Genomic DNA, 11338 nt, shown 5'->3' on the forward strand with positions numbered 1-11338 from the left:
ACCGCCTGAAAATAAATAATGCAAGAGGGAATAATATAGACCGATTGGTAAGAGCATGCACCAAGCAGCTGAGCTGTCTGCTCATTTCGAGAGCTGTAAACGATTACATTACGACCATAGAAAGAAGGCTGGCTGCACTGCTGACAAGTTCATGGATCTTGATGTAACAGTGCACGTAATTTTAGCATCAACAGGATGTGACGCAAAAACGTACATCCATTCAACAGGGCAAATATTTGATGATGTTATTACCATCTTATAACAATGACGACTTGGCCTGTATTATAGTTCTCAGAGTCGCCAAGAATGCCCAGCTTCCTGCTTGTTTAGCATGACACAGTAGGTCATGCTCGCATGAATTAGTTAGCCTACTAGCCTACTAAAGGACTTGTATTTATAATCAACATAAATCCACCGCCAACAACTGAACTAGCCTAGTGGTCTATTTACATGTCAAACATGTCCCACACAGCACAGAAACAAAAGAAAAGAGAAGAGAAAACATTGTAAGCTGGTCTTCGTCATTCACACACTTTGACAGTGTTTCCTAAATTGTGGCAGACAAGTGTCTTGAGAGCAAATACCTACCTAGGCTCTTAAACAGCACCTTCCTGCATTCTGGCGTCCAACTTCAGGAATGGGTCATCATCTCTGTATGACAGCATGCACAGAATTAGTGGTCAATATACAACATTTTTATAAAAGTAAGAGTATGCACATCCCACCTCGCTGAGGCCAGGTGCAGGACAAAGGCGCGTCTAATAGTGGAAAAGAGTAGAAGTCCGCATCCTGTGGCTCCGCTTTGAAAATGTATTCAGGTCATACAACCATGAAGACCCTGTTGGGGGTCAGCTGCTCTATGTTCCCACAGCCCATTGGTCCCACAGCTTATTCTTGCTGCTCCATGTTCCCACAGTTATTCCCACAACTATTCAAATATAGGCCATATGTTCCACACCTGTTTATTCTTAACACTACTACATAAGCTTGAGGCAGTTTTGAAAACTATCTCTGAACTACAGGAAGCCACATCTTGAGCAGTCACCTATAGCAGAAATGACAAGATCTGAAACAAACTGACTAATTTGAAAGAAAGGGCCCAGTGCATTAAAAAAGAGAATGCAGACAGCCTATTTCAGGGGACTCAGAAATACTAGGCAGGGCACAGCATAGAGAGAGATCCAGGAGCGGTGGCGTTTAAACGTGACAGAAATCCAAGTTAAAACTTTAGAAAAGTGAGTTATTAAAAAGTCACTGGACTCGGAGGGAGGAGCACTGCGCAGAACATAGGGCTTTTTGATGCATAGAATAGTTTACAACGCCTGCTCATTCAATCAAATTCTCAATAACAGCATAAAAGCGAGCTTACCCTGTACTGTACCCTGTACCCTACTGGCTGCCTGGCATTCAAAATCCTTCACAGCTCTACCAGCCAGGGCTGTGCGAAGCGTTGCCACGGCAACCTGCCCAGGCCTGAGCGCTTTGCTTCGTGCGATATGTAAGGGGTCAAAGCATACCAAGGCGGAACGGTTGCGGGACGAACGCGGTTATGCTCAGTTTATTATTATTATTATTAGAGGGTTGATTAAAACATGTCAGTTGAATATTGACTGAACAAACTAACCTCGGTCTGCGAATGATGATTCTCCTCTTTGGCCTCTCTGAAGTCCAGGCGAACAAAGTGGCACGGCATCCTTATAAGCTTTGTGATACCACGGGCGGTCTTTACAAAACACTGCTTCTCAAAGTGCTCAGAGCAAACCTTGGTCTCAGCGTTGATCTGTAACCATAAATACCAGGGTATGCATTTTAGTTCGTTAGCAAAACAACTTGATTTTGGCACAAGTAGGCCGGGAGGTAGATGGACACTCCCAACTGAGATCGCTCCCGGACGTGTAGTCCCAGGTGTTTCTATCACTCCCGGACGTGTAGTCCCACCCGATTATATTTCACGTATTATCATACACTGCCACATACAAGCCATTTAGGGTTAGGTTTAGGGTTATGGTTAGGTTTAGGGTTAGAAACAAAAAACTAACATCAAAAAGATAACTAGCTCCGTTATATGGCGGTGGGATCGATAGTCTGGCTAGTGGGAGCGAGCTGACCGGGGAGCGTCCTGCGTTGGGAGCGACAATCAGGGAATCAAGTAGGCCTATGCTACTGGTTCTGGTAGCACAAAATCAATGGCCATCGGATCGCTTACCACACAATTAAAAGCCTAATCTTGAAAATAGCGATCTGGAAATATCATATAAATGTAGCGTTGTGTAATTACACATTCATATTTTTTTTATTTCACCGAGGCATTCGCGTCATTAGGCTACATGAGTCATGACAAGTTTGGCGAGCTAGCTTATTTGTGCTAGCTAATGCGTATGATTGAACATAATTTTGCATCTTACCTTGAAATATGGACCAGGATCCCTTTTTATGTGATTTATACATTCACGGCGAAGTGCCTGCTCTTTGGGGAAACGGTGGAAAGTCTGTCCACGGTAGGATTTTTTTCTCTTTGAGGACGAACATTTGGGCACACAAAAGTGAGGCGGCATGACAGCTGGTGCGTTGCCGAATGTACCCCTGAAGTGTACCCCTCAACGTCTTTAGAACGTTCCGGGTGAATAAGGCGAACATAGACATAGCATATTGACACAATGTTTTCATCCGCCAGAAAATAAAATGGGTTTACTAATAAAGAGGTGAATGCCCTTGTCAGCGCAGCCGTGAGTTGCGTTTCAGTTGTGTTTCAAAGGTGGTCGTTTGCAGCCACCGTAGCAACGATAGTCTATCAGCAATTGAGATCTGAGATCTCTGTGTTTGACTACTATGGACTAAACAAACTTCCGCCTCATTTGTTATGCTAACCAGTGGGAGGAGATAATTTAAATATTCATATTTCTGCTCGCGCGCGTGAGGAAATTCATGTCACCTCTCGCGCGTGAGACGGTGTTTGCGCGCGCGTGGCAGCGTTTGCGCGCGCGCGCAGAGCAAAATCGCGCGCGCGACAGTGTCTACGCGCGCGCGCAGAATAAAATACCTCGCGTGTACAGTAAGTGGCGCTCGTGGACCTTTTGTCCACATTATAACACCATAACATTACACCTAAACAAACTTAAACAAGATTAAACAGAGCCTATATGAAGAGTTCAGATGCAAAACCCCCTAAGTGCCTTTTCAGAAATTAATCTTAATTCATTTTTATTTAATACAAAGCTATCAAAATTGCATATTTTAACATTTTATTTATGTAATATAACTATTTATATGTATTATGAAGTATATGAATGTAAACCAATCCAACAACCGGGTTCTCTAAAAATATAGAAGTGCAGGTCTTCAGAAATGGAGTTAGGGGGTTTTGCATCTGAACTCTACACCTCATATCTTGGCTGTAGCCCACTCCTTGCTATCATATGTAGTTTTTGAACGGCTAGCGGCTAAGGTGCTCACAATACATGGTTTGGCGACAAATGAAAAGCCAAGATAATTAAGGTGCCGTTTACACGTAGCTGGATATTTTTATATGTGGATATTTTTTTCTCCTGGTTGTATTGGTTTTGCATTGGTTTTGGCCTTCCGTTTCCACGTAGCAGATATTTAAAATCCAGGTATAAAAAGCAGGAGAAAAAAATATCCTGTTTTGGAGGATTTATTTTTATCCACATGTTGCATTTACACCTAACAGGAGAAAAAAATACCCTGCTACAAAAATATCCTGCTACGTGGAAACAGCCCCAAGTTTGTATGCCCCTTATTATCCCACCGTGGGGAAAATCATGTGTTGCAGCAGTAACATCCATACAGCTTGAATCCCTACATACTGGAATATTCAGATGTCTATGGTGACTACAAAACAAATAATGTGCTTATTGCCTAAATATCTAAAATTGAAAGTACTTCCAGCGTGAAGTGTAAAATTTGTCGGTCTTCTTGTTCCATGATGTGAACAACTCCAAAACTAAAACAAGATAAAACAAACAAACATTTTTCTGGTATTGTCTCTGGTAATGTAGTCAGACATTACTGGAGTCTGGCCTGTGCCAGATATTATTGCAAAAAAGAACACTGTTCTACTCCATCATGATATTACACAGCTGGCTGGTATACAAGACATGACGAGACTTATATTCAAGACTTGTTTGGCTGATGACACAGGCTTATCTGAACTGCAATGCACCAGTCAGCATCCAGTCTAATGACCTTAACGATGTGGTCCAACTTTTTATGCCACATGATGGCCACACCGCCTGGAATTCTTCCTTACTATTCCCATTGATTGGCCTGTGATTGACTCCCCTGTGCCATGGAAGTTGTCATTTAAATAATTTAACTGTTCCAATTCCTGTATAGGTAAAAACAGTTTGTAAACAGTTGCCACTCTGCAGAAGTCTGTCGACCTCAGCACATCGGGCTTTGTCGCCCGCATTGTTGCCCAAGCATAACCCGCGGCAGTTGTAAGATCCAACTCTCATACCTTGCTTGGCTTTATGAACAGCTTGAACAAAGGTCTTTATCTCGTCCTCACTGAGCTGTTAAGCAGTTAAGTGATATCGGCGTTGAGGTGTGGCTTCCAATAGTAACAATACTTCTATGTTGTAAGTATGATTTCAACCAGTTTATGACAGAAAATCCAACCCAGTGTTCAAGTCTATGCAGCAATATGGTGTGGTCAACTGTATCAAACGCTGCGCTTAAGTCTTATAGGACAAGGACAGGTGCTTTGCCGGCGTCTGAGTTCAGATGTATGTCGTTAATTACCTTAGTGAGAGCAGTTTCGGTGCTATGATTAGCACGGAAGCCAGATTGAAGCTTATCAAAATGGCTGTTAGATGATAAAAGGGTATTTAATTGGTTAAAAACGATTTTCTCTATTATTTTACCCATGAATGGTAAATTAGATTAGGGCCTGTAGTTGTTCAGTACTAGTACATCCAGGTTGTTCTTTTTCAGTAAGGGTTTTACAATTGCTTCCTTCAAACAGACAGGCAGGCTAATGACCTTACTGATGTGGTCCAACTTTATATGCTACATGATGGCCACACCCCCTGCCATTCTTCCTCTTACTATTCCCATTGATTGGCCTGTGATTGACTCCCCTGCGCCATGGAAGTTGTCATTGAAATAATTTAACTGTTCCAATTCCTGTATAGGTAAAAACAGTTTCTAAACTGTTGCCACTCTGCAGAAGTCTATCAACCTCAGCACGTCGGGCTTTGTCTCCCGCGCTGTTGCCCAAGCATAACCCGCGGCAGTTATAAGATTCAACTCTCATGCCGGTTCGACTCCCGACCCGCCAGGTTGGTGGGGGGAGTAATCAACCAGTGCTCTCCCTCATCCTCCTCCATGACTGAGGTACCCTGAGCATGGTACCGTCCCACCGCACTGCTCCCCATGGGGCGACTCTGAGGGCTGCCCCCTTGCACGGGTTAGGGATAAATGCAATTTCGTTGTGTGCAGTGTGCAGTGTTCACTTGTGTGCTGTGGAGTGCTGTGTCACAATGACAATGGGAGTTGGAGTTTCCCAATGGGCTTTCTTTCTTTTCTTTTCTTTCTTTTACTCCCGCGCTGTTGCCCAAACATAACCAGTGGCAGTTATAAGATTCAACTCTCATCATACAGTTTATTTGCACGGCATGGCAACAGCCCCACTCGGAACACTATACATGTTGGAGCCATTTTGCCATTTTTTCTATATTTTATATTTTCCTCACTTTATGGTGATATTTTAGTTATCTATATTTATGTCTGCATAATGATACGGATTAATTGCGCAATATTTAGTATATTTACTATGAATTTGGGAGCGTCGCTGGTGCTTGGGCTATAGTGGGCTCTGATTGGTTGTTCCTCCCGACTCTCGCCTATCTAACCGGAGCACAGGTGGCTCAGTATTGAATTGGATTTCTGATGGCGGGTGTAGGAAGGGAAACAGTTTTTTGACCGTGTCATTTCGTTTACTTAGTGTTCTTTAGTTAGTTTGAGAAGAAACCAGAAAATCTGTAACGTAAAGAGACCTGAAAGAAAATAAATTCGAGCACTGAAAAATAAGAGCGTGTCTGAACTTAACTGGACCTCTCCCGTCAAAACGACTCCAGCTGAGGCAGCCAGGAGGCCGCTACAATACAGTCAGAGAGAGGCGTTGCCGGATTGGCCCAAGAGGGCTACTTGGGATGAGCGTCTGCGCATAAAAACGGGGAAAAAAATTGGCCATTTGGTTTTTTTTTTTCAGCCGTTTTGGGCCCATAGAAGTCAATGTAATTTGTTGAATTTGGGCGGAATTTAACGCATTTTGGTGGTTTTTGAGAACCTTTTGGGCGGGATTTGATCAGACACATCTGGCAACACTGTGCCTCGCTGAAGTAGTCCACACTCCATTTTCTTTGCGTGGCTCATAACGCCTCACAACTGGGACTTCCGGACAGAGTTCTGGGGTCCGTTTCTCGATTCTTGTCGTTGCTAACCGTCTTAAGACCGTCTTACCATTCCCTTGGATTCAGTGGTGAGCGTCGCTGTCGAGAGAGAGTTGAGTCGCTCTTACGAAGGACGTTGCTACCGTCGTTAGCAAAGACGCTTTCGAGATACGGACCCCTGGATTGTACATTTCCTCAACTTCTTTGCATTCCGCAGAGACTTGAAGTGCGCTGTATCTATTGCTTGCAGTGACAACGCAAAATATGAAAACATTCTGATAACTTCTGGTTTAGGATACCCCAAATATTTTCTGTGGAGTGTAGGTCTGGACACGCGCTTGACCAGCGCATTGTAGTTCGCCTCAACTTTTGTTAGTCAAGTGAAGTCATATTTATTCATATAGCACTTTTTATACATAAATGCAATTCAGTGTGCTTCACAGAGAATATAAACATGAGATGAAAATAGAGAAAGAAGCATTGAAAGTAAGAAACACAAATGAAAAACGATTAAATATGTTTTCAGTGAGAATAAATAACAATCAAACCTTAGAGTTACAAACAAGGAAGTAATCAAAGACAAAGTGTAAAAGAAGATTAAAGATCAGAGGCATCAGATAACAACTTCGTCTTAAGTTGTGATTTGAAACTATTCATGGAGGATAGTGTTTTAATAAAAGTTGGAAGCTCGTTCCAGAGTTTTGCGGCATGGTAGCTGAACACTGCTTCTCCATTCTTAGTTTTAATATTTGGAATTACCAATAAAATGTGTTCTATGGCTCTCTTGTAAGCCAAGCAGTGGCCATCAAAGATGTGTGTTTGGGGTCATCATCTTGTGCCCTGAGGTCTGGTCCTGGTCCTGGGCAAAGAAACTCAACAGAAGAACAATCTCTCGGGGGGGGGGGGGGGGGGGGGGGGGGGGGGGGGGGGATGCGTTACGGGGGCATTGCCTGAGGACACGAGTGGATGGAAAATTAACTACCAAGTTGCGCATGGTCATTGGTCAGTGGTTGCGATGGATACAATTTTCCGTACTCCCTTGCGCATGGTCAGTGGGGGCGACACGATGATGGATCATTTGTGGCCAAATTAACGGCAGCTGTTGGTCAGCAGTAATTGCTGGGGGTAATTAAGGACAGCTGACAAACATTCACGCTGTCCTATGACCTGTTCCACACGCCGACCCTCGCGGAAGTGTCATTGCATGCTTCCCTGATGCTTCCAATACTGACCGTAGAAGAAGAATAACATTTCCGTACTCCCCTCGCCATCATTTCGTACTACGCTGTTATGATGTGAGTAAGCCCTCTTGTCTCAAGCCTCTTTGGTCCTGGGTGAGGTCTGGAGGGGCTCAAGTGGTAAGGTCCAGTAGGGCCCGGTTCCGGTTCAGCCTCTCCCTGCACACCCCATGCTCCTCAGGGGCGAGGAAGGGCTCAGGGGGTAAGGTCCAGTGGGGCCTGGGTCTGGTTCAGCCTCTTCATGCACACCCCCTGCTCCTCAGCAGTGTCAGGAAGGGCTCAGGTCACTATAGGAGGACACGGCCTGGCAAGGCTTGAGGTGGTAAGGTCCAGTAGGGCCCGGTTCCGGTTCAGCCTCTCCCTGCACACCCCATGCTCCTCAGGGACGAGGAAGGGCTCAGGTCACTATAGGAGGACACGGCCTGGCAAGGCTTGAGGTGCTATATGGTTAACAATGAGCAATGTGTCAGGTCGAATCACCTGGCTGTCCACAATGTGGAAAGGGGTGATCTTTTTGGATGGAGGGTTAGACTGGGCAGGGGCGGCAGGGTTAGAATCGACAGGGGCAGCAGGGTTAGATTAAAGAGGGTGGGACAAGGGAGGGACTGAGGAGGTGGGACAGGTGTAGACTGAGGATTGCAGGGGTGGTACGGCTAGACTGATGAAGGGGGACAGGGTTCGACCTGGGCAGAGTGCGACTCGGGGACAGCTGGCGTCTTCGCCTTTTACTTCGGAGGGGTGAAAAACAGCTGGGAAGCTGGGTCCACTTGCGTCTGGGAACAAGTGTACAGGGGCAGACCGGGGCGTAGCTATGGGGGCAGACTTACTGTAGGAGACGGTTGGGCAGGCGACGCATGGGATTTCCTGAGCCACTCATTACTCTTCTTTGCATTTAAGTTTGAGGATCTGAAGTGACAATAAATACTGTCACTTAATATGGATCAGTAAGTACATAACAATATTGCTATTACCATGAGCCATAGCCCCTTAAAGGGACACTCCACCCATTTGCATTAGGCTTTCCATTGCTAGATACCCAGTCATACTTTTGAATGGTCGTGCACCACTCTCAATTCCCCCTGAGACAGTAGAAATCCGTATTCACCTCGTAACACTTCCTCCTACAATGATGTAAAAATCGTGATTTTGCATCATTGTAGGAGGAAGTGTAAGAGAGGTGGATTTCTGTTGAGACTACAAGCCTTTTCCCCACCCTTTCAACTCCGCCCATAGGGGGTTGGACCTAATGCGCTAACAGACCTATCACAGATCAGTGTGCCGGTGCTTTTGAAATCACTGGCATTGAGGCTCTAGTAATGGCTCGTTCAAAAAATCGAGAATCCCCAGAAAACCGACCTAAATCCTCGGGAAAGTGGGGGTGAACATTTGGTGACGCAATGTCAGATCGATAATTATCGAGGTTGGTCTCTGGCGGAAGTATAGAAGAACGAGTTCCCGAGCTTGTGTTTTGTGTGACGACACACGCATCATCAACATGGCGCCCATGCATGCAACTGACATGTAAACAGTATCATACATGCTAAAATATCATATTGTAATCACTATCAACAACACCAGTCAATGTCATTCAATTGCAGATGCACATATGTCATTAATGCTGGTCTCTGACTGTTTAATTTAGCTTACTTCAGCTAAAATGATATGTCGTGGGTGTGGAGGCTCAAGGTGAGGTGAAAAAAAGAAAAGAGAAACTAAACAAAACACGCATGAATCCCGATTGTTCCGGGATCAGTGGCGTTCATGCGCCAAACTCCAGAACTCGATTGTCATGTGAGCAGTGTCGTCAGCTGTCTCGAGAGGTCCCGAGCTGGTGAAGGCAAGATAAGTCACTGGCAGAGCTACCTGGGTGTGGCCTGTGGAACTTGAGCATTGTAATGCATTATGGGGATTGTTGTCACAAATCTACAAGCACTAAAAAGTCATTTTCTGCCTTTTCTCTGCCAAGAAGGCACCAAATTAGAAATGTATGCTACTATTCTACTACATATATGACCCACTTTCAATACATATTCATGTCTCCACCGGTGGAATTCCCCTTTAATGCACGGCGTACCTCCTGTGGCACGCTGTAATAGACATTGAAAGTTAGCTACTATAGCACTACACTACTATGACAGTGCACGGGGCCTTTAGTAATACATTACGACTTGATCATTGCCATTCTGGTAACAGATAATTTATAATTCCATGTCTTAAAGGGGTATGCCACTATTTTGGGGCTTAATACAGTTAAATTTGTTGGCCGGGGTTTATAAAGGTGGTAAAGTGTCTTATTTTTCATGTTAAGCGTTGTCTTGCTTTAAGACAAGTTAAAAGAGGGGGGAGCATGTCGCTAAGTTAGTGAAAGTCAATCGATCCGTGTAGCATGTGGCAATGCTACATGGATGCATTGACTTTCACTAGCTTAGCGACACTCCCTCTTTTAACTTGTCTTAAAGCAAGACAACGACTTACATGAAAAATAAGACACTTAACCACCTTTGTAAACCCTAGCCAACGATTTTAACTGTATTAAGCCCCAAAATAGTGGCATACCCCTTTAAGGGGTTAAGCAACAGATGAAGATAGCCATTGCAATCTTGGTGACAGTAATAACATATGCTATAACATAAGCTAGGCTCTGCGCTAAAAGGTTAATGACTCATGAGAACAAACGACAATGCCAAACCTCTTGATTTATTTTTCATAGGACTTGAGTTTGATGTTCTTTTCCTTGCTGCCTTCACAGTCCTCCTCCTCCTCCTCCTCCTGCTTCTCTTCTTCCTCCTCCTCTTCTCTCTTCCTCCTCCTCCTCCTCCTCCTGCTTCTCCTCCTCCTCCTCCTCCTCCTGCTTCTCTTCTTCCTCCTCCTCTTCTCTCTTCCTCCTCCTCCTCCTCCTCCTCCACAGTCCTCCTCCTCATCTCAGGACCTCTTCCTCCTGCTTCTCCTCCTCCTCCTCCTCTCAGGACCTCAGGACCCACAGTGACCTCATCCTCTTCACCGATGGCAAGGTCGAGGGTTGAGCGCGGCCGCTGCTGGATCTGGAGTTGAGGCCCGTAGCTCACAAAGCTGTGACACGGCCTTGGCTTTTTTTAACAACTTGAACGAAGGTCTTTATCTCGTACTCACTGAGCTCTGGGCAGGAGGTGGCAAGGTTAGATTCTTTGATTAATGAATCAGCTTTCTTGAATGGCCGTAAGGCCTTTAAAGCACTGGCGTCGAGGGTTTACAGAAGGTGGTACTATTGTCACGCTTGGGTTGAGTGGGGATTGAACTTAGGACCTTGGGTTTCAACTGGGCTTCTGGGTGATTCCACGAAGCCACTGTCCCCAAGGACATTGGGGGTAATTCATAGTAGACTAGATGGTATGTTAAGATCCGAAGCAGGAGTGGGACGCGAACCCAGGTCATCTAGAATGGTACACCGCCACTCTTCCCCTGTGCTATCTGTTATCTTTGTAAAGTCTTGACAAAGGATAGGGTAGCTTCATAATAATGGTTGAGGTCGGAATAAACACTTCTAGGGAGGTGGGGCAGTGTTTGACTGAGGAGGGTTGGCAAGGTTAGACTGGGAGGGGGGGGGGCCGGGTTGGACTGGAGGGGGGGCAGAGTCGTTCACAGGCTGTGACAGGGCCTTGACTTTTTCAACAGCTTGAACGAAGCTCTTTATCTCGTCCTCACTGAGCT

This window comes from Engraulis encrasicolus, chromosome 15 (genome assembly GCF_034702125.1).
Source record: "Engraulis encrasicolus isolate BLACKSEA-1 chromosome 15, IST_EnEncr_1.0, whole genome shotgun sequence".
Classification (NCBI taxonomy): domain Eukaryota; kingdom Metazoa; phylum Chordata; class Actinopteri; order Clupeiformes; family Engraulidae; genus Engraulis; species Engraulis encrasicolus.